At 44.4% G+C, this 24,042-nt stretch overlaps 1 long non-coding RNA gene across 1 annotated transcript; it reads right to left on the bottom strand.

Annotated features, from left to right (window-relative positions):
- Positions 1–8,671: 8,671 nt before the first annotated feature.
- Positions 8,672–21,118, bottom strand: LOC138300586 (uncharacterized). Its single transcript, XR_011204964.1, has 3 exons — positions 20,891–21,118; positions 17,087–17,163; positions 8,672–8,769 (listed from the first exon to the last, which is right to left on the bottom strand). It is a non-coding gene; the product is annotated as an uncharacterized lncRNA (long non-coding RNA).
- Between the last annotated feature and the right edge of the window lie 2,924 nt (positions 21,119–24,042).

Genomic DNA, 24,042 nt, shown 5'->3' with positions numbered 1-24,042 from the left:
CGTGATGGGGCCCACTCCGTGCTTCACATATAGTTCATAGGTTGGAGTTCCAATCGGAGGAACCGGACATGAGTCCTCCAACCGGGAGTCCCTTTTACAACCAAGACAAAACAAATTTCCAAGTCTGCTAAGACCAGGCATCTTCGCTCACTAGTCTAGCTTCAAACTTCAAAGGATTATCGTTTACGATAGTCTCGTGAATACACGAGTCCTTCGGCTTTGGTACTTGCAAGTTCCAAATCAAAGTGATCCCAAAGGGATACCAAACCAAATGTCCAACTAAGGACCAAACCAAGTGTCCAACTAAGGACCAAACCAAGTGTCCAACTAAGGACTGGGAGACGCTCCACTTATACTTAACTGAAAATATCAATGACGTCACCAGAAGACTCGTCTTATCGTTTCGCTCTACCAAAAATCAAGGGTCCAAATCAGGGCGATAGCCAGGGCAGCAGTCCTTCATAGCCGTCGGGAAGCGGGGAACCTCGCAACAAAGACTTTCGGACCACGTCGATATGCAGGGGTCGATGAAGTGGCGGCCTTCCTCCAGAATTTTCACACGAAGCTCCCCACGGACCTCAGGCTTGGACCGGTACCGCTGGTATCGCCCCACGTTTGGGCGCCAACTGAGGTACTGGGTTTTTCAGAACAGGTACTGATCCGGTAACCCAGCGGTGCCAGGGTACACCCAAAGACCTCGGGTACTTTCCTGATTCAGACTACAGAAACTCAGAGTCTTCTAGGTGAAGTCAAAGATCGAATTTATTGGCTGCAACCAATTGACAAGTGTCCTAGAAGTACAACAGCACGATTTGTATGTTCTCAGGAGACTGTGTTTCAATGCAAAGTCAGGTTTCCTTATATACAGTTTTTTAAGCTTCAGGCAAACATTCTTGACATTTTGGTTGGTCATTCACATGTTTTCACTACAAAGGAAAAAACAGTGTCATGATGAAACCTTATATTTCATGTCATCCAACCCATAATAAATTACCCGGCAAGGCCTAGTATTTTACATCAGATAAGTGTGGACCCCCAATAAAAACGGGCACCTCCCCCTCGTAAAGTAAGAAGAAGAAAAGAGCAGGTGCAGGTGTGAGCAAGATTAGGCAGGGTGTGTGAGCGATAATAAGGGTTTTATGGCATGGTGTGCCTTGATGCTATCTGATTCGGCCACTGGGAGAGGGACTGACCAAACAGGTTTGGCCTGAGGCAATGGTTCCAGCTTGCCCAGGCCAGAGAGAAGTCAATCAAGGTGTACGTGTCCTTGGAATCAAATCTGACTGTATTATAAGCCTATGTGAGGGCAACTTTTAAAAATGGCTGCTGTGTATAAAATGGGAGCCACGAGTGCAGGACGAAAATGGCGATTTCGAGGTGAAAACGCTGCTGGAATTGAGCGAAAATGCTCATGCTTAGTGTACTAGTCATTATCAGTCTTTTGATACTAGAATCATACTGCTGTGGCAAAGTAAATTACATGGGTCCAGAATTTTTAGAACCACAAGCCCACTCAGCCCAGCCAGCTCCCTGTGCAGGGTCCAACATCTTTTGTGCTCGTATCCACGTTGTTTCCAGCTGGCGGGACCAGAGCATTGTGTGACTCCCGCTGTGGGGCGAGAGGCTCAGAGTGGGGTGCATCCACCTCCCCCAGACTCAGGCACAGAGAGGTGGGTAAACAAGACACAGGCCACCCTACTCCTGCAACCCAATTCACCACTACACTCTGGTTCTCTCCTTCCTTCACATTGGCTCCCAGGGAGATAAGCCCCCATGGGCATAAAGTAAGTATGGGGAGAGGGCCCCTCATACAGCCCTCTCCCGATACATTTCTAAAAAACACCATTGCGTCCACTCCCAGGCCCTGGCTCACACCAGGAGTAGTAAAAAAAAATAGCAGTTGAGCACCCCATGTTCTGTTTCTTTTCAAAGTTTTTTTTAACAACATATCTTGGTCCTCAATAGGACGATTTAGAAGATCTTTGGCTTAATTCACTCCTGGTGGTGAACTGTAGCCAGTAGGAGCATTTTCAAAGTCTGCCTGGCCTCTAAAGGATGTGGTTTGTTAGGGGCTGAATTTACTGGCTCCTTGAACCATGCTGCTTCTATCCTGGCTTATTGTGATCATCTCCTGCTGGTGGGGCTTCTTTTGCAGTCCCTCCACTATCAGCCAGCAGACCACCCTTCTGCCCACACTCCCAAGTCCCAGTGTCTCCTGGCTGTCTTGCATATAACTTGGGGTGGCAGCAGAGTCCAGATTTTCATCCAACTGGTCCTCATGGCGCATAAGTGGGCCAGCACCTTTGGCCCTGGAGAGACCCATTTGGTCTTGTGGTCAGATTCTTTAGTCCATCTTTGCAGGGCTTTGGGTGGCTTCTCTTTCCAGCTGTCCTTCGCTCTTCAGTTTTGGCCTTCCAGGTCCAGGATCTTGTTCACTGAGGATACTGTGTATGCCACAATCTTGTGGGTGGTGGTCGATCCTGGCCCCTCCCTTACCAATAAGGTAAAAGTTCCCAAGCATTGCCCTGCATCATTTCCTGGGTGCCCTCCAGCAAACAATCCCACAGTGTTGCTCTCTGCCTAAATCTAACATGGCAGAATCTTTCTTCCCTTCTGTGGAGCCCACCAAGAAGTGTGGCAATGGAAATGAGTAGCCCCTACTCTGTGGTCACTCAAAAACACTTCTGGGAGCAGCTCCTTTCTCCCTTTCTACAGCAGAAATAGCTTTTTAGGTTTTTTCACTGTAGGGACATGTGAAACATTAACATTTTAGATGTCCTACTGTTAAATACTATGCACCTGCTCTATGGGCAATGAGCCCTGCTTTGGGTGACTTACAAATGTTCAAAAGGAAGGTTTAGGCCTTTCATAAGAGGTTATGATGACGAATTTAATTTGTAGTTTGAAATTACCACACGCATAATACATCTGTGCAACTATCAGGCTGCATACAACTGTACTCTATCAAACACCCCCCACAGACATGTCCCATGTTTAACCATACCAGTGTCCCTTTTCTTAAAAGGCAGACACCGGTGGTAAACATGCTCAGTCTCCCATAATTTACAGAAGGAAAGACTCAGGTGGTGAGACTCCCCCACAGTGAAGGTCCAGAAAACAAGTGATCAGAATAAAAAAAATCCTGGACTAAATAGGCAGACCCCTTTGCAGCAAAGAAGAATAAAAACAGAGGACACACCAACAGTCCTCAGCTGGTCTGCCTCCTCCAGATGGACTACTCATGATAACTCCCAGTCCTTATCAAATATCAATAGCAATATCTGGCAACAATGTGGGTATCCACAGGCTTGTGAGAAGTTAGTATGCGGGATAGGACCAAAACTTAATATGAGACCCTGCAAATGCTTTTTCCATTTTGTCAGGGGGCATAAGCATCTGTTTTTAAGTAAGCTAGAAATGTACTTCAGGGGGTCAAGCACCATCTAATGGTTTTGTATCAATTTTGCACTTCAATTGCCCACTTTTTACACCAATATGTTGTGGGTGTATGTTTAGGGTTTTCGTTTGTCACATTTATGAAGGAAAAACAGAGATCATGCGATTCTTTACTGAATATTTTCCTTTTTATTGACTTTAAATTATTTGATTATGTAGATATTCTTGTTGTTCTTTCTTCCTTATTGTCTCTCTCTTTTCTCTTTCTCGATTCCATTCTGTTTGTTTTTCTGTTTCTGTTAGTCTCTCTTTCTCTCTCTCTGATTATCTTCTTATTGTTTATGGTTCTCTTGTTTCTTTTTTTTCTTGTAGGTATCTCCTGTTCAGATATATTACTTCCAGAGTTATGAAAAAGGAAGGAAAATAGGGAGTAGGTAAGTATAATGGGGGTCATTCCGACCCGCGAATGGAGGAAGCACTGCCAACAGGCTGGCGGTGCTTCCCTGCCCATTCTGACCACGGCGGTAAAGCCGCAGTCAGAAAACCGGGTCCGGTGGTTTCCCGCCGGATTTCCCCCGGCTGGGCAAATCCACCAGGGCAGCGCTGCAAGCAGCGCTGCCCAGGGGATTCTGACCCCCTTCCTGCCAGCCTGTTTCTGGCGGTTTACACCGCCAGGAAGAGGCTGGCGGGAATGGGTGTCCTGGGGCCCCTGGGGGCCCCTGCACTGCCCATGCCACTGGCATGGGCAGTGCAGGGGCCCCCTAACAGGGCCCCAGCCTGCTTTTCACTGTCTGCCTAGCAGACAGTGAAAAGCGCGACGGGTGCAACTGCACCCGTCGCACACCTGTAACACCGCCGGCTCCATTCGGAGCCGGCTTCAATGTTGCAGGCCCCCTTCCCGCTGGGCCGGCGGGCGCTAACATTGTTAGCGCCCGCTGGCCCAGCGGGATGGTCGGAATGCCGCCAGCGGTCTTTTGACTGCGGAGCGGTCAAATGGCGGTTCCTGCCAGGAGGGCGGCGACCGCCGCCCGCCGGGGTCAGAATGACCCCCAATATCTCTTGTGAGATTCTTTAATTACACCTGATGGAGGGGGTGTGAGGTTTTGTGCCTAAAAAATGTAGGTATTATTTTGTTTCCAAGTGCTCAAGTGGTTATAGTGTATAAAAGATGCAACACTTTTTTGGATACTTTCCCACTCCTTCTTCCACGTTTTTCCTTTCTTTCTATTAGGCTTCCCACCTCCCCCTCCTTCATGCCCGTTAAATAAGTGTACAGGTTTGGCAAATATGCCCGTACCTGTAATAACCACATCCCTCCTGGGACGTGGCAGGTGGGGTTGGCGTCCTCCTGTGTTGAGTTGGCTTCGGCGGGGAACCAAGAAAAGGTACAGGTTGTTCACACACACACACTCTCACACACACACACACTCTCACACACACTCTCTCTCTCACACAAACACACTCTTTCTCACACATACACTCTCTCATACACACACACTCCCACATTCTCTCACACACACTATCACACACTCTCTCACACACCCACTCTCTCTCACATACACACACTCTGTCTCACACACACTCACACACACTCTCACACACCCACACTCACACACACACACACTCACACACACACACACTCTCACATATACACACTCACACACACACACTCTCTCACACACACACTCTCTCACACACACTCTTTCACACACACACTCTCTCACACTCTGACACTCTCACACAATCTCACACGCTCTCTATCACACTCTCTCTCACACTCTCTCACACACTCTCTCTCTCACTCTCTCTCTCACTCTCTCTCTCACACACACTCTCACACTCTCTCACACTCTCTCTCACACACACTCTCACACACACTCTCACACACACTCTCACACACACTCTCACACACACACTCTCACATACACACTCTCAAACACACACTCTCAAACACACACTCTCAAACACACTCTCTCTCTCACACACCCACACATACACTCTCTCTCCCACTCTCTCTCACACTCTCTCACCCACACTCTCTCGCACACTCTCTCACACACTCTCTCACCCCCCCCACCCCCCGGTTACATTGCATCCTGGAGCACCACTGCCACAAGTACCACATTACAAAATATCTAAGGAGGAAAAGGAGGGCATAGTTCCAGTGTGAAAAGAGCTCAAGGAAAAGGGGATACTAAGAGAAATATGGGACAGCCCTTGTAATATACCGATTCTCCCAGTGAAAAAGGCTACAAAGGGGCCTGATGGGGCCCCGGTGTACAGATTTGTTCAAGACCTCCGGGAACTTAACAAGGCGGTGATACCATCATTCCCAGTGGTCCCAAATCCTGCCACCATCCTGTGCAGCATCCCAGTAACTGCCACTCACTTCTCAGTCTTGGACTTCAGCAATGCGTTCTTTTACGTGCCCCTCCATAAGGAGTCCCAGTATCTCGTCTCCTTCCAATTCCGGGAAAAAGACTAACTTGGGAACGAATTTCTCAAGGCTTCTGCGATAGACCCTCAATATTTTCCAATGCCTTACGGGCAGATTTAGCACCTCTGTGTCTACCGGGAGGGTCCACATTGGTACAATACATTGATGACTTGTTACTGGCCTCGCCATCACGGACAGCATGCATTCAAGATACAGTGGCCCTATTAGGTCATCTAGCAAGGAAGTTTGTTGTGTGGTGTGCGTATATACATATCTCCCAGATCACTTTTCTCATTTCCTCTACTCCCATATTTCGATCCCCAGAGGTGTCCTGGAACTTTTGTGCCCAATTTGTTTTTGACAGGGATGGCATCTTGACCCCCCCCATCCTCACTCTCTTCTTTTAAGCGACAGCTAATCGTGCTAATTTTTCCTGCAGCATGAGCTGCTTCCTCTCTTATTTTATGAAGTGACACAATGTCAGCTACATCTTCGAGTTCTATGATTTGTGCTTCCTCTTTTACCAGACGCTGCACCAGTGCAAGGGCAGCTGCCTTCTCAGTCGGCGACAGCTGAGGAGGTTGTGTCAATGTTGCAAAACACTCGGGGAGTTCTTTTCTGTCAGGAGCAGCAGTCTTATTGCTGTTCCCTAGGCTCCCCATCAGTATGTCTTCTATGAGTGGGTCTTCCTTATCCTCCTCTTCTGCACCTTGTTCTTGTGGTGGTGCACCCACCACAGAAAGAGATGGGAGTGTCCCCACTACCTCAAGTGTTTGTCCTCTCCATCCTACCATTTTTTCTTTCTCTTTTTTCTCTGAGTAAAATCCCTGTTTCAGTTCCAACAGTTCCTTAAGCACTTCACATTACTAGTTGAACGCAAATCACGCAACAGTGTCCAACAAACAGAATGCATCCGATTCAAGATGTCAAATTTTTCTCCCTTGAATAATCAAACTCTGTTGTGAATAGGACAACCTATTTGTATCATAGGTGCCAGTCTTAGGAAACTGTAAGTCTGGTCTTTTTGCCCTCAACTTATGCCACTTGTCAGGGAACAATAATGTCTGTAAACCTTGTTTAGTGGAGACCAGGTGCGCTGGAGAATCTTTAGGCGTTGAAGGTTTACTGATATCCAAATTCCCTTTGCTAAGAGGGTTACCCTTAAAGGATCAGCAACTTTCCCTTGTTATGCTATGCAGACAATTCAGCTGTACTTAGCTTGGAGACACAGGAAAGGTGTTGGCAGGCTGTCCCTGCCACTCCTTCCCCATAAGACATGAGGGAGCAAGCAGTTGGTACTTCAAGAAATCAGACAGTCTCCTGCCAGCAGCATATGTCATTAGTGAAGCAGAGAGCGCACCTCAATTTTACCACATTGCATTTTATTCTTGTTCACCGTAAACATACACAGAAGGAGAGATACGCCGCCAGAAGGAGAGATAATAGAAAAGTAAGTAAAGAAGTTCAAAATTCCACACCCTTGCGATCCTGCCCAAGAGCAGTTTGTGGCTGCATGGAATTGAAACCTTGCCCGAATCCAAAGGATGCAGCACACAGGTAAGGCACAGGCGGTGAACCCTTCATGCATGTACAATCATACAAACATAAAACACAAAAGCGGGGAGCTGTCCCTGAACCATGGCAGTGCGTCCTACCCTTTGTACTGGGTGTTCCTAACAATTAAGTGGACTGAGCAAAAGCCATAATGTGAATGAGATGATAAAGCAATTCATTATTATAATTGCAATATGAAAAAATGTATCTAATGTCATGTCAGCTTTTTCTGCAGCAAGTATACAGATGTCAACGTGGTGATCATTATTTGTGGTCCCAGTAGGATAGCAGTCTAGAGCTGTCACTGACTGTGGTATGTCAATATATCCTACTTACGTTTAGTCCTCACGACCACCAGGAGCCCATCCGCATTCAAACCTCAGGTATGCATTTTATGACATCCATTCCATTTAACAGAGGCTCAATAACTAACACAGACCAATGGTACCAATAGAGCTCACAACACGGTATCACTTACAATCAGGTGTCACACACGCCATTTAAAATAACACACACTCCACCGGTGGCATGCAAAGAAACACATCTGTATACAGTAAACATTAATCACAGAATCACAATACAATAGACGGGATAAAATTAATTAGACAGCTGGGCACCTCCTGCCCCTTCCACTGTGGCTGGACAACTACCACTCATCAAATAGCTGGGCACCTCCTGCCTGCTCCACTGGGGTGGACAACCACCACCCCTTCTGGCCAGAATACTCCTCTCTAGCCCCTCTGGCTGGGGACACCAGTGTCGTTCCCCCCAGCCCCTCCGGCTGGGGACACCAGTGGCACAGCTGCACCGGCTGTGACCCAAGACAGCTCCTCCAGCTGTCTACAACACGCAGCGCCATTAGCTGGTGTTAACCACAAAGGACGTCTGTACTGAATATATAAAAACCAAAGAAAGGAAACTATACTCCCAAAACAAAAGGGGAGAGGAAACGCTCTATTGAGAAGGAAACAATAATATTAATACAAAATCCCAGGATCCGACGAGTGGTGGACGGCCACCAACGGAAAGTCCGGAACAACCACTGGAGTGGGGTCAGAGCTTTTGGCATGCCAATGAAGCAAAAAAGAAACAGAGCTAGAAAGAAGAGCAGGCTCGGAGGAACAGAAATCATAAATATCAAAAGAACCCCAACTTTCCATAAAGAAATGTATACGGTGCTCCACCTGTACCCCTTTAAAGGCACTATACATAATAATCAAGAACTGTGCTTCAGAGAAAGGCAAAACGAGAGGCGACAAAAGAAATGACAGATACTCACCACTAGCCTGGCTCCCCATTGAGGAGGGGCTTCCCCAAGCACGACAGGAAAACCGCAGGTGCAGCCCCCTCCCCCAAACAGCCGGGAACCAGGTAGGCGAGAACTGCAATAGAAAAAAAACACATTCTCCACCAAGATGTTGAAGCCCACTAACTCTCAGTTCAGGAACCAAAAGCCAAAGACCAACCTGCTCTTGAGGTAAAAACAAAAATATTTTATTACATGCATGTGGAGACTGGCAACTTGAGAGGCCAAGTCCGAGCAGTCTAAAGAAGGAAGTAATACATGATCTTTTATTATAGCAAACCACAAGGCGTGTTGGTACATTTAATTGGTTCTTGACATTGACATATGGTTATTTCTTGAACACTGCAGTAGGTGTTCCCGTTAATTCTTCATAACGCACCATATATAGAAAGATAAAGCATAGACAAGGAAATTACAGAATATGTCCTACGTGACTAACATTGCGTGGTACATTTTTCTACATAACTGTGAACTGCACGTAAACAGGATGGTACATTTCTAAAGAAAGATTGCTTCAGTTAGCAGGCAATGGTACTTTCATTGAGTCTTTTCTGATGGTAAGCCTTGCAAAATACGTTCCAAGCAACTAACAAAATATCAGTAAACATAATTAATCTAGGTCATTGGCCGTTTCACCCAAACAAGCCTTTCTTGTCATTGGGTATCATAAGGCCTAGCAGGCCCAAAATGGATTCCAGAAAAATGTGATTCCACATGCTTATGCACGCAACACACACTTTCCCCCTTTAACAAGATCCCTAAACAAGAAACACTTAACCCCCTGGCATGACCACAGTTGTTCACTGGATGAAAGCCAGCAGTCTCAAGCTCAAAACCGACAAGACAGACGTGCAAGTATACCTCACCATGGGACTCCAAATGGTGGCTGGCCAAACTCTGACTCGCACCCAAAACCCATGCCAAGAACCTCAGAATAATCATCAACAGCAAACTGGACATGACCACACAAGTCAATGCCATCACTGCATCCTGCTTTCACACCCTGAAGATTAACAAGATCTTCAAATTGCTCCCAAGCAACATCAGAAAATCTGTCACTCACGTCCTAGTCACCAGCAAGTTGGACAATGGGAAGACCATCTACTTCAGGATAAGCAAACAACTCATTAGAACACTACAAACCATCCAGAACCTGGGAGCTAGACTCATCCTTAACCTCCTACACTGTACTCAGATCACACCACACCCCCGGGAACTCCACTGGCTCCTGATACATAAACACCCTTAAATTCAAACTCCTCGGACATATTCAAGGCACTACACAGCTCAGGCCACAGGTACCTGAATAGTTGCATCTCCTTCCCCCAAGCACACAGACACCTCTGCTTCACAGGACTCTTCCTCACACAAATCCCACACATACACAGAGCCAGATAAGGAGGGCGTGCTTTCTCTTACATTGCTCCTAATACATAGAATGACCTTTCACTCCACATCAGAATCTCTGAATTCTGCAAGTAGCTGACCTAGCTTTTCAACGAAACAACCTACCATACGCAGGACAGGGCACAGGATACCCTTGCAGGTGATAGTGTGCTTTACAAATACACATAACTAACACCCAGTTTTTCCTCTCCTGTGAATTTCACTGACTGAGTCTCACTCAGTAGATTTTGGGAAATGGTTTTGAGTGCTAACCCCTAGTGACTGCATTGTAAAATAAGGTCAACTGCTGCACTAGGTGAAAAGAGGCACTGGACTGGCTACTAGTTATGGTCTGTGCACAAGCATGTGCACCTGTCTGCAGGCTGAGCAGGTGGGACTCCAATCTAACTGAGGCCGGTATCTACCCTGTGGAAACCTGCTGCAAATGGGCCGTATAAAAAATGTTTGTGCATACAGCAAGAAAGTTCCCCATTTCTTTTTGACTATAGTGTAAATCTGTAGTGCTATACTGTATTCATACAGTAGGGGAAAGCTACCACAAAGAAACAATCCGCATGACCAAGAGAGTTTAGCATGTGGCATCCCTAGGTTCACAAAGGTCCAGAATGCAAATATATGAATAGTTGGCCATATTTGCACTACCACACATACTTAGAGTTTGGGCCATATTTTAACTGGGGCACCCCACGTCCGACAACTTATTAGGGGGACCCAGAGGAGGCCCAGAGCCCCACAGCCCCACTGCCCAGCCAGCTCCCCTGCTTGTACCCATTGCAGGTACAGTGGAAGCTAGCCTTGCTCCAACCCCGCAGGAGCAGGTTTTTTTGCTCCCATATGGTGGGGGGTATCAAAGCATTTCCCTAACAGCACGGGGAGATAGACGGTGTCCTGAGGCTTGGGAACCCCAGGACACCATCACTGATAAGGCCCCGCAGGATGGGGTCTCTAGGGCAATTGTATGGCTCGGAGGAGGGGGACCACATGGCCCAAGCCCCCGATACTTAATTACACGGCTGTGGGGGTGGGGTCCCCAAGGCCTCTCTTGGCCCAGGGATCGGAACGCACGTCACCTCCACTTTATTAAATTATCGACCCGAGGAATGGGTCTCAGGGGCCTCTCTTTGCCATGCACTCCCTTTCCCATTCAATAAAATATCAGCCCCAGGTGATGGGGTCCCCAGGGCCTCTTAGAGGCATGGTCCCACCACCAGGCCTAGCGGGTCAGTGAATCCCTAAACTGCCAAGTATTACTTTTTTATGCAGTTTTCGTTAGGACTCAGGAGTCCTGAGCCCGCTGATGGCTGCCACCACTTTCTGGTTGAGGTCGTGGCAGCCAATCAGGATGAGATCTGTCGGCTCGACTGATCCTTGGTGGTATGAAATATACACTTTATTTCATTTTTCCAGAACTACTGATGAGATTTACACCAAAACACAAAAAGCAATCTTTCTGAACCATGGTCTAACTTTCTGCCAAATTTAGTGTAAATCCATTCAGCAGTATGGGCTTTAGCTGTGCCCTAAGGAAAAATGAATGAGGAGAATGCGTTTTGGAAACCCCATTATTTTGGCCCTTCTTTGATGAATCACCCCAAAACTTTCCACATGCAAACTAATCAAAAAGTTGCACTATTTTGGAAAGATTTGTGGAGTTTCATTAAATGACACCAAAGTTATTAGAAACATAAAAAAGCAATAAGCCTATGAAAACACAAGCCTAATGATAACTACCCAGAAGCGACTAACACTGGGATAGATGGCAGTCACCAGTAGGAATTTATAGTTAGCACCTAGTTCCCATAGGGAAGTGTTTTCTGTTTTGCTGATAATTTTGGCACCATTTGATGATTCTTCACGAACTTTTCAATACTAGCTTGCCACTCACTTCAACCGCTCTCTTGAAAGTTTTTGGGTGATTCGCCAAGCTGGGGCCAAGAAAAAGGGTGTCCTATAACACATTTTCCCAATGCAATCCCCCATAGTGATTTTAGATATAACTACAGCCTGAATGGATGGAATTCGACCAAATTTGGCAGAAAAGTAGATCTTGAAAAAGTGCTTTTTGAGTTGTGGTGTAAATCTGTTCAGTAGCTTTGAAGTTATTAAAGAACAAATATTCATTTATATCTAGAGATGTGAATCCACTGCCGTGGATCTCGGGATCCACATGCCAACAGCAGTGCTGTGATTGGCTGGCTGCAACCTGAGAGAAAATTTGTCGCAGCCATTTTGAGATTTGGGACAGGAGGGAAATAAAGTGTAAATAAGATATAAGGGGTCAGGATTGAGGTATCCTGTCCGAATGGGACTGATGGAGGGGTCAGTGAGTGGACCCTTCTCAGCCGAGAAATTGCCCAAAATCATTTTTTGGGGCAAGCAAGGATCCATGGGTCCACAGCAGCGCTCAGTGCAGCCCCCTGTATGAATCTGCAGCAAATCCGTGGATCCAGACCCAAATAAAAGAACATATCTACATTCACAAACCCACTCACACACCCACTCAAAGACCCACAAAACCACTCACACACCCACTCACAGGCCCACATTGCCACTCACACAGCCAATCACACAGCCACTCACACACCCACGCAAACACCTCACACACCATTAAGTCACTCACACACCCAATTACACACCCATACAACCACTCACACACCTATACAGCCACAGACCCACTCACAGACCCTCAAAACCACTCACATACCTACTCACACACCTACTTATACCCACCACACAACCACTCACACGCCCATACAGCCACTTACACACCTACTCACAGACCCACAAAACCACTCGCACACCCACTCACAGACCCACTGATATGCCCACTCATACACTCACTTACATTCTCACACAACCACTCACACACCCACGTACAGACCCACAAAACCACTAACAGATCCACCCAGCCTCTCACACACCCATATAGTCACTGATACACTCACTCACAGAACAGGGTTGGCTGCATGTGAGGGGTTGGCCGCAGGGACCGGTCACATAACAAGCCCTGTGGCCAATCCACCACCGCACATGGCAAAGGCTGTGCACAGTATGGGGTTGGCTGCATGAGGTGGTTTGGCTGCAGGGCAGCCAATGCCTCACTGCGCATGGCCAAAGGCTGCGTGGGTCTTTGGTGGGTTTAACATATGGTAATGAAATATTACTTTACTTTAAAAAAAAAACTTAGAAAATCACTGATAATAACAAAGGTTACAGGGATGTTCTAGTTAGGAAATAGATTTTAAAAAAACCTTAGAAATTCACTAAAAAACAGAGGTTACAGGGACGTTATAGTTAGGTTCAGAGTTTACATGGCGGGTGAGTTAAAGTTACCTTAGGGCACAAGTTATAGTTTCTTGACATAACTATAACTGCTGAATGTCTACGCTGTTATGTGTATGTGTATATATATATATATATATATATATATATATATATATATATATATACGGACTGTACTCTTACCATTTTGTTGTACATGTTTTTATTAATATTTTGTTTTGTATTAAAATATATATACACATTTATATAATGAAAACAAAATAAAATAGTAACAGGAAAGTAATTATATATACATATATATGCAGAGACACCCAACAATATATGTATATAATATAACTGAATAAACAGCACAAATGACACAAAAATACAAAAAATTAAAGCATACAATATTAGGTATTAATATATTGTTTATCAAACATTAAATAAAGTATATATCTTGCAAGGGCTTAATTCAGAAATCCCATTCCATTCTAACAAATTGTAAGGTAAGTGTTGTACTTTGTAGGGTTTAAGTTCACTATTACCACCCCAGTTTAAGCAACAGAAGAAAAATTATTGGATTCCAGAGGGCCTCTATATATTATTACTACAACAGTCTAAGCAATAGTAGGGAAAGAGTAGGACTCGAGAGGGGTTAGATTTACTATTCCCTCTCCAGCATAGGCAACTGTAGGGAAATTGTTTGACTCCAGATTGGTTACATGCTCTTTTCCCACTACAGTCCAAGGATAAGTAAAGAAAATGCGGGGCTAAGGTGGGGCTACAAATAGCATTCCACCACCTAATCGTTTTATACAAAACATGTAAATGCCTATTATCAGGAAAAGTGATATTTTCTAACTTCAAAATATATTCTATATAGTATTAAACAAAAATAAAATATATATAACTAAAAATAAATTAAATAAAGTGTACCAAAAACATAACTTAAATAATGAATACAGTATCATTTATTGTAGAAAATTAAATAAACAAAAGAAACTTTAAAATACAAGAAAATAAAACATTTTACAAATATTAAACACAATAACAAAAGAATAATTATGAAAAACAAACAAATGTATGCAATATGTCAACAATAAAAATACATGAACAGTTATCAAATGAATTAGTATTATTAACAATTAATTAAAACTATTATAACGTCAATACCTTTCCACCCTATTGTCCTACAAAACCACCAAGCCACTACTAAAATATAAATTACTTACAAAAATATTAACATTTAAATTCACTGTTATTTTCAAACAACAGCATTAAAACTTAACAATTTAAAAACCACTTACATAATTATTAGTACATTAAATACTAAATTAACAATTAAAAATAATTACAATTGACATACCTTTATTTATAATTTAACTTCCTACCCTATTCACCTACAGAACCGACAGCCCACTACTAGAAACAATATAGTTAACAAATATTAATTTAAGCTTAAATATACATTAAAAATAACAAACTAAAATTAAATACATAAAATAACCATTAAAGAATAAAAACAGTTTGCATAGTTACCAACCAATTTAATTTACAATACAAAATAAAATACTAGTAGATTAATATTTATATTTTAACTTAATTGCCACCCTACTGTCCTACAAACCCAACAGCCTGCTACTATGTTAAAAATGACTAATTACATTAAAAAAGAAACATTTTAAATTAGACTGTTCTTAAAAATGTAGCAACAATTACAATGATCAATACAGTTAATTTTCTAATTATATTATATTAATCAATATTATCTACAGAAAAAATATTTTCTTGACAACAATAAACTGTGATACAATATCGATATTTAGGTATTACAATATTAAAAACTTGACAGTTTGTGCAATCAACCTTGAAGGTGATATAGACTGCCTGGTATGCTTAGAAACTTTCTTATTCTGAGCTTATTCCAAAGAGCAAGTGGCAGTGCCTTCTCCCCGAGAAGTGCCGGACAGCCCTGAGGAGAAGATATAATTGAAAATGTGTGCAATACTAGGCTCATTATTATCCAGAAACCTGCTTCCATTTGCCACGTTTGAAAGTAGATTGAGCTTCTAAGAGATGTGCAAAGGAATAACCCTAAGCCCTATGGTTTCCAGGCCTGCTAGAGCTACGAAATTTCACACTTCAGTACAACAAGAACCTTCAAACAACTAGTAAACAACATTCAGATTCTACAAAACGAATTGCTATAACACTATATTACATAGGAGAATATGAACATGGCAAGAATTCGGGTTTCACACGCTCCAGCCAGGAATTCCTACCACACAGATAACCACAAACCTTAATGACCCTATAACTAAAAGTAAAGTGCCTGTGCTACCCTTCAAACATGGTTGACTTGGTATATTGGTAATTGGTATATTTAATTTGCCTTTAAGACCCTAGTTTATAGTACAAAGTGTAACTGGGACCTGGAATTTAAGTGCTACTAGTGCACTGCAGCACCTAGTGTGCCATTGTTAGACTTGACATCCTTGGCATGGTATTCCCCAAATGTTTTTTCCTTCACTCCTTTACTTTGCTGAACTCATTTGTGTTGCTGGTAGTACTCTGTGCACTTTACCACTGCTAACCAGGGCTAAAGTGCCTGTGCTCTCTCCTTCAACATAGTAAAACTGTCTTACACCTAAATGTCACATTTAATTTACATGTAATACAATCTTAAATGGTACTGCGTGTACCGAGGGCAGGTAAATTAAATGCTAATTAAATGCTACTGTTGGGCAGCAGCACTCCTTCTGCCACCCATTAAAGTAGCACTATAAAACATGTCTCAGGCCTGCCACTAAAGCCCCTAGTGCAGTTTTAAACTGCCATTTTGTCCTAGAAAATTAAATCTTTGGCTAGATCTAAACTGTATTTTTTTGAATACCTATAAATCACCCGTAAGGTGGGCACTAGTGGTTCATAGAGAAGTGGGGTAATACTCCTAAAGTCATTTTTCCACTGCTATAAGCAACTTTCCCATAGCCTAGCATTGGGTTACCTTGTTGCATGTAATAGCTGCTAACTCCAGATTGGGAGCAGATAGAGATATGACGTTTACACTAAAATGAATTTTAATTTAAAATTCTCTTTAATGGTGCAGTTGGATTTTAAGTTACAGTTTGGAAAATGGCACTTTTAGAAAGTTGGCGTGTTCTTGTCCTAATCAAATGTGCCTTTCAGCCAGTGTTCTGGGTCACATGTCTGAATAGCTCTGCTGTTGGTGTTTGTATATTGCTTTCATACAGTGAAACAAAAAAACTCTAGGTGCAAAGGAAGAAGGTCCTCTTGACAGGATAGCTGGGGAGGAGCTGCCTCATGCCCTATTTACATTTCAAATGGCCCTGCCTGCAGCAGACACAAACGAACTGGACGCCAGACTGCCTTGTCTTTTGTCACGCTAGACAGTTTGGAGCCAGAGCCTGGGAAGGCGATCCTGGTGGAGATGGCGGTCTGTTGGTGGGCCTGCCCGCCAACCTCATAATGTGTCTGTCAGACCGCCACAGCCTCAGCAGTCCCACCATCACCATGAGTCTGGCAGTTTTGTAACTGCCAAACTCGTAATCAGGCCCTTAGACAAGTGATCTATATATAGAACACGGTTTACATTCCAACATATACCATAATCCAACATAACAATTCTAACATCTCAAAATTCATCACAACGACTTTCCATTCACAGCATTCTTACTATGGAACACTATCAAATCATTATTTACCTCTCTCAAATACAGCTGATTCACTTCCAGATTGCTTGAAATCTATCTTTCTCAGTTGACTGGTACCATGACAATTACTGTAAAACCAAAAATAACAAAATAAAGAAAAACAAGAAAGAAAAGAGAAAAAAGGAAAGAGAAAATATATACAAAAGACATAAGTGAAAATGAAAACAAGATTACCTCAAATCCCTAAACTCAATTTACAAAAAAAAAACAATCAAACGGTTATCCAGCAATATTCTAACAATAGGTCTCTCTAACTGAAGCCCCAAAATACATCTCTTCTTCACTAACACAATGCATTCTACCATAACAAGGTCCTATAACCCCAGAACCAATCTACACCTCAAATTATAAAAAAAAAAAAATAACTAATCAACTAAACAAGAGGAAATTATCATAGGCAACTAAGGTCAAGTTGGCATAGAACTCACTGCACTGTTGAGATATTGCTATTTGCTGTTCCCAAATCAAAAATATCACTAACCTAATAATATATCCTTTAGTTGCCCTCCATGCCTTTTTCCATAACTCTCCACACAATAAACTTTTAAGGTAACTACGTTTTAGGGGAAGCATGTATCAGTTCCTTGAAAGCATTCAAAACCTTCCATAATCTCATCATAGCTTCTTTGCAGCATCAAAGTACAAAATCTTACTAATGAAATTTCCAGCCTTAAATATCCTCCAGACTAGGACTGGCATCTAACATCACATCCTTCTTCTTTCCAGCTCAATTTCACATTTCAAATTCCAACAGTCGCCTAATCTTATGATCAATGTTACTCATATTTACCAAGGATACATATTTTTCAGAACTCCCCCATACTTACCGCATACACAAACCTAAAAAACACAAAAAATGTTTTTCCAAACTTTATTATTAATAAAATCTCTAAATGCAAGTATTCTATACTGCTTACAGTCTTGAATATATTTTATGCATTAAATTCAACTACACTGTGGTCTTCAAAAATTATACATATCTGAAACTCAAGATTGCTCTCTGACAATGTATCTATTGAAAAACCAAAATATATAAAATCAGTTCCTGATCCATAGCAATGTCAACCATGATCATCTTATATCAAAGGGCATCTTACCCCCAATTATGCTAGATCTCTATCTCCAAGCAAATATAGACATACAGAATTATTGCTGTGAGGATTCTAATCCATATAAATAAAACAGAAAGTTGGTGTAAAATCGCAACTACTTAGTCTGTCAGGCATGGATTCCCAGTTTATAGCATTCTTCAAACAAATTAAATAAATAAAAATGAAATCACTTTGAGCCTATCTTCCCAATTTGGATGCATTACTGCTGTCATGTCTGTAGCCGGATCGAACCCTTTCACTTCACACTAAAGGCTGTATCCTACCTCATTTTGCTATGACTCTAAGCCTAAACAAATCCAACTTCACAAGATTACAGTAGTCACGCAACACGCACCTTTAAGGATAGTGAAAGATTAATAACAAGAAAACATTAATTGCATTTCTGGATGTGAATTACCCGTCAGAGGACGTTTACGGATAATAATTACCAGTCCTCAATTAAGTATCCTATTATTTTAAGGGTGGGTATAGCTCCTTAACAATATTAAAGCCCATTTTTACACTTTGCATAGTATCTATCCACCAAGTTTCTCTGAGCCACAACTTATGTTCTTGTGCTTCTCCTCTTCTACTAATCTGCACATCTTCAATTCCTATTACAGTAAATTTGTCCATTTCTTCTTGCTTATGACACATACGAAAATGTTGTGCTACTGGATATTTACTGTCATGATTTGTAATAGCATGAAAGTGTTCTTTCCATCTCTCTTCTAATGGATGTTTAGTTGAGCCAGTGTATTGTTTTCCACACACAATCATGTATATACAATGCGTTGTATTACAGTTAATAAATTGACTAATGGGGCGTGGCTGGATAGACCAAGTTAGTGGACTCTCTTCTTGAGCTCGGTCCACGGTACCCGATCCGCCTCAATCCACAAAGCTGGCAGTAGACAGAGGTAGCCCCGTCATCCCTGATGCTCTCCCACAAGAGGAGGAGAGTGCTGCGGATGCTGCTTGTCGCGGCTGGAGCCAGGCTCAGAGGACCCAAACTGATGGCCTCTTCCCAGCCCAACAAGCGGGCAGTGGCCACATGGAGGAGGCGGGCCTGAGGGAGGACACAGAGGAGCACCCGAGGCTACCTGGGTTGCTGGGAGCGGGCAGAGTCTCTCCAGTTGCATCCCGAACTGGCCCACCAACCCGCTGAATTGCCAGAGGCCTCAATGCCTGGCCAACAGAACAGCTGCCACTTAAGTGAAACACTCTGCCCCAATGGTGTTCAAGGGAAACGGGGAATTTGCTCCCGTTCCCCAAGAGGGGCGCACAAGATCGACAAGGCGGAGGCACCGGGTTCCTGGAGGCACTCACGTCTTCTTCCTCCCTGGACCCCCTTTGACATGTGTCACCTTCTCCATCATACAGCTTCAAGTGACCGGTGCTCCTGGTGGCTGTATAACCAAGCCCAGAATTTTTGACAGCTTTCTTTTTTCCTCCACCAACACCACTATATTCTTTGTGTCAGATCTCGCATGGTTGGGTTGGAACTCGAGATGCTTGGTTTGTTTCCACCTAGTTCTTTGTTGTTGTTACAAAGGTGTGACAGATGCTTCTGAGTAGAAGTGTATGGTGGGGAGAGTTGTATTGGGTTGTTCTACTATTACAGTTTTTTTTTTCTGTTGCGTTTTTCTTTTCTGTACTCTGGATATCCCACCCAACACCCTAGCCTGTCCCTTGAGAGCTCAACTCCTATAATGGAAGGTGCTGACCTGCTCACTGCTCTCTCCTGGAATGTTAACAGTCTTAATGATAAAATTAAACAAAATGCAGTGTTCCAATATTTGAAACGCCACTTCCCTTGGGTGGAGATTCTACAACAGACCAACTTGCTTGGTAATTACTGTCCCTTTTTACAGCGGGGGTGTGGGACTATACCCAGGTATATCATGCCAGCTAGAGTGCCCCCTCCCAGGACACTGCCATTCTCCTGCACAAGCATCTTCCCCTGCTGGATTCAAAATCCCACTGCGATGTCCTGTGTTGCTTTGTCATCATTAAGGGCAGTGTAGTAAACCAAGGGGCAATAACGACACGGGATTCTGACATTGATCAGGTAAGTGATGTTTATTGAGTATTATTTTGAATTGTGACTATGGTTTTTGCTCTTTGCTCTTCTTGTCTTTCCTTGCTGTTGATACTCAGGTCCCTGGATCTTATACTTCTTCTTGGGTCTCTCCGTCTCTTAGGTCTCCCGGGAAGCGCATGTGGAGAGAAGAAGAAAAATATCGATAAGTGATTTGTTTCACTCGATGGGGTTTTCTCCTTATCTATCTGTCTCTTGGTTTCACTCTTCTTATTGCTTTTCTTTCTTTCTTGGTCTCTGTCCTTTCTTACACTCAGCGCTTTCCTTGGTTGTTTGTCTCCTCTTTTCTTTCCCTTCCTGCCGGTGGCTTTCCTTATTTTTCTCCTGTCTTCCTCTTTCTTCCTGCTACCGTGCTTCTGTGGCCCTGTTGTCTGTCGTTATTTGCTTTTCTTTGTTTATGGTCTGTGTGTCTATGACGCTGTGACTTCTCCTATGTTCTTTTCCTGCAAAGGCCCTTTTACCAGTGATAACTGACATCAAAATCACACCCAGTGCTCGCCTCCTGTTTCCCAGTCCTTTTTCCACCCTTCGCCCACAACCCCCTTATTTCCCCGTATCTACTCCTCCCGTCCTCCCTTCCCTCAATATAGTATATTCCCACACCTGGCTATGCCACGCTTCTCCAGAAGCATGGCAGGATTCTGCATTCCGCCTCCCAGGGTCACCGCGGTTCTCAGACACCCGTCTGCCGCTTCGTCGTCTCCTTCTCCCCGGCTAGGGATAATCCACTCTCCAGACTTCGAGTTCCTTTGGCCTAATTTCTCCTCGTCTCCCTCGCGTTCCTCTTTTCCGCCTTCTCATCCTTCCTCGTCACCGTCCCGCTCCTCGTCGTTCTCCTCCACTCCTCGCTCTGCCGACGCCGACCTTTTTGTCCCTCCTCCTTCCCGCGTCGTGCCTAAACCTCGCCCCTTATTGGTGGCTGTCAGTGGTGTTCCTGAACACCACCGGCAGCAGCAGCACGAGTCGGTCTTGTGTGCGGACTGGTTCCGGCCGGCCCGTCACAGGCAGCATGGGAGGCTGTTTACTAGACAATACGAAATTTCCTAGCTATCGTGAAGGAAAGTTTCAATTCTATTAAGGACACGGAGGCGAGGATTATGCAAATCTTTCTTCACTCTTTATTCAACAGCAAGTTCAAAGTTAAACAAAACATGAACAGAAAAACTACAAGTTCCATGAGCCCGCCGCCATGGTAACGAGTATCCAATGAGGTGCCCTCCTTCACGTCAGTATAAATGGCCCGAGACACGTCACACTTCCTCGACTTCACTGCGGAAGGAATCCTGGTAGAGTCAATTGGTCGTAGTTTCGGAACCTAAAAAATAGGCGTAATTAGATGCAAGTCCGATAGAACACAGGAAACCTACCAAAGGCAACAAAGTTATGAACTCTAAAACACATATAAATGAAAATATATCTGGATCAAGTGTGTACCTGAAAATTTAAAAATATGAGCAGAATAACCAATAAACAAAGGCATAAACGCAAGTATACCACCTTGCTACGCAGATAGATGTAATCGGGAGGGAACATATCCGCGAAATGTATGTGGGTGGGATAATCCTCGCCTCCGTGTCCTTAATAGAATTGAAACTTTCCTTCACGATAGCTAGGAAATTTCGTATTCTATCACAGGACCGGAGGCGAGGATTATGCAAGTTCAAAGCTTACTTACCACCAGTGCGGCTGCGTCGTGAATTGGTTTAAAGTAAAACTTCTTAAAAGTAGATTCTGAAGACCAATCAGCAGCATGCATGATGTCCTCCAACCTGCCCCCCACTTGTATGGCTTTGGAAGCCATAGCTCCCCGAGTAGAATGAGCCCCAAAAACTCGAATATCTATACCTGCCTCAGAGAGAATCCACCGAATCCATCTGGCAATGGAGGGAGAAGAAACCGCCCTAAACGGCTTCTTAATAGAAATCAACAATTGAGTCTCACCTGGAGGTCTACAAGAACTGGTCACTTCCTCATAGACCTTGAGACATCTAACCACACATAGCCTCGGGGAATCAGGAAAAACGGGATAGGACACCGACCTGGTATTATTCTTTGTTCTCCTTGCAATAGTAAACGTGACTCCTTCTGGAGTAAAGACCCGAGCGGAAACATCCAGTGCTCTGATATCTGACACACGCTTACAGGAAATGAGGCAGAGAAGCATGGCTAATTTTGCCGACAATTCCTTCATTGACAAATATTGGTTGTTCCGCCAGGAGGATAAGAGATTAAGGACCAAGTTCACATCCCAGAGCTCCGAATATCTAGGTTGTGGAGGTCTGGAGAGTCTAATACCCCTAAGAAGTTTACAAACCCAGGGATGCCCCCCAATCGGGAGATTATTCAGGGGAGGATGGCCCGCCGAGATGGCCGAGCGAAAAGAATTGATGGTGCGATACGCTAAGCCGGATGCAGCTAATTCCGCCAGGAAATTGATGATGTCGGCAATGCTGGCCCCCATGGGATCGCAGTGTTTGCCCACACACCAACTAGACCACCTACTCCATGCTGATCTATATCGTTTGCATGTACCAGGGGCCCAGGCCTGTGCGATGAAGTTATTAGCTTCCTGCGAAAGCCGGTTGTTTTGCCAATGATGCCGGAAATCTTCCAAGCTATGAGGGGAAGATGACCTTGAAGGATTAGAGGGTGGCAGAACCCCGACGGATCCAGGAGTATCGAGGGAAAGTCCGGGAGGCGAAGAGGACACTCGCACGAGAGTTCCAGCAGAGTCGGGAACCATGCCTGTGATCTCCACCAGGGGGTTATTAGAATCACCGTCGCCTCTTGGCGGCGAACCTGAGCAGCAACCCGCGGGATAAGAAGAAACGGGGGAAAAGCATAACCCTGAAGAGTGCCCCAATGTTGGAGAAACGCGTCTACTGCCATCGCTCCCGGATCCGGACGCCAGCTGAAGTATAGGGGAAGCTGGGCATTCCAACGAGACGCAAAGAGATCCACTGAACAGGGACCCCAATGATCCATGATCGCCTGAAAAACCGAGCGATGTAGTCGCCAATCGCTGGGATCCCGGAGAAACCGAGAATTCCAGTCTGCCCACACATTCTGGGTTCCCGGAAGATACTCCGCTATGACTGAGATTTGGTGTTGAAGGCAAAAGTGCCAAAAATCTATCGCTAGCCCCGCTAGGGCTCTTGATCTTGTTCCCCCTAAACGATTTATGTATTGCACTGCCGATACGTTGTCCATCCGTAGTAGAACTACGCATGAGACCTTGTTTCTCGTGAGAGACTTGATTGCAAAAGAACCCGCCAGGAGCTCCAGGCAGTTGATATGCATGGTTAGTTCCTGCGGGGTCCAGCGTCCCCCCAACGAGATGTCCCCGCAACGAGCCCCCCATCCCTGGCGACTGGCATCTGACTCGATCACCAGATCCGGGGCCGCCCCAAAGATGGCCCTGCCATTCCATGCCTCCATGTGGTCCAGCCACCAACACAACTCCGTCCTTGCCTCTTGAGACAGGGAGATCAACTCGGAGTACGTCACCCCTCGGCGAAGGTGAAACGCTTTCAAGCGTTGCAGGGCTCTGTAGTGTAGGGGACCCGGAAAAATGGCTTGAATCGAAGACGAAAGCAGGCCTACCACTCTGGCTAACTGGCGTAGAGAGATCTGGTCCCGTTGCAGGACCTTTCTCAGTTCCTTCTTTATCTTGGAAATCTTCGTCGCCGGGAGACTGAGAGACGCTGAGCGGGAATCCACTAGAAACCCTAGGAAGACTAACGATTGAGTCGGAG

This window comes from Pleurodeles waltl, chromosome 6 (genome assembly GCF_031143425.1).
Source record: "Pleurodeles waltl isolate 20211129_DDA chromosome 6, aPleWal1.hap1.20221129, whole genome shotgun sequence".
NCBI classification, from domain to species: Eukaryota; Metazoa; Chordata; class Amphibia; order Caudata; family Salamandridae; genus Pleurodeles; species Pleurodeles waltl.
This window is presented reverse-complemented; position numbering and strand designations above follow the sequence as displayed.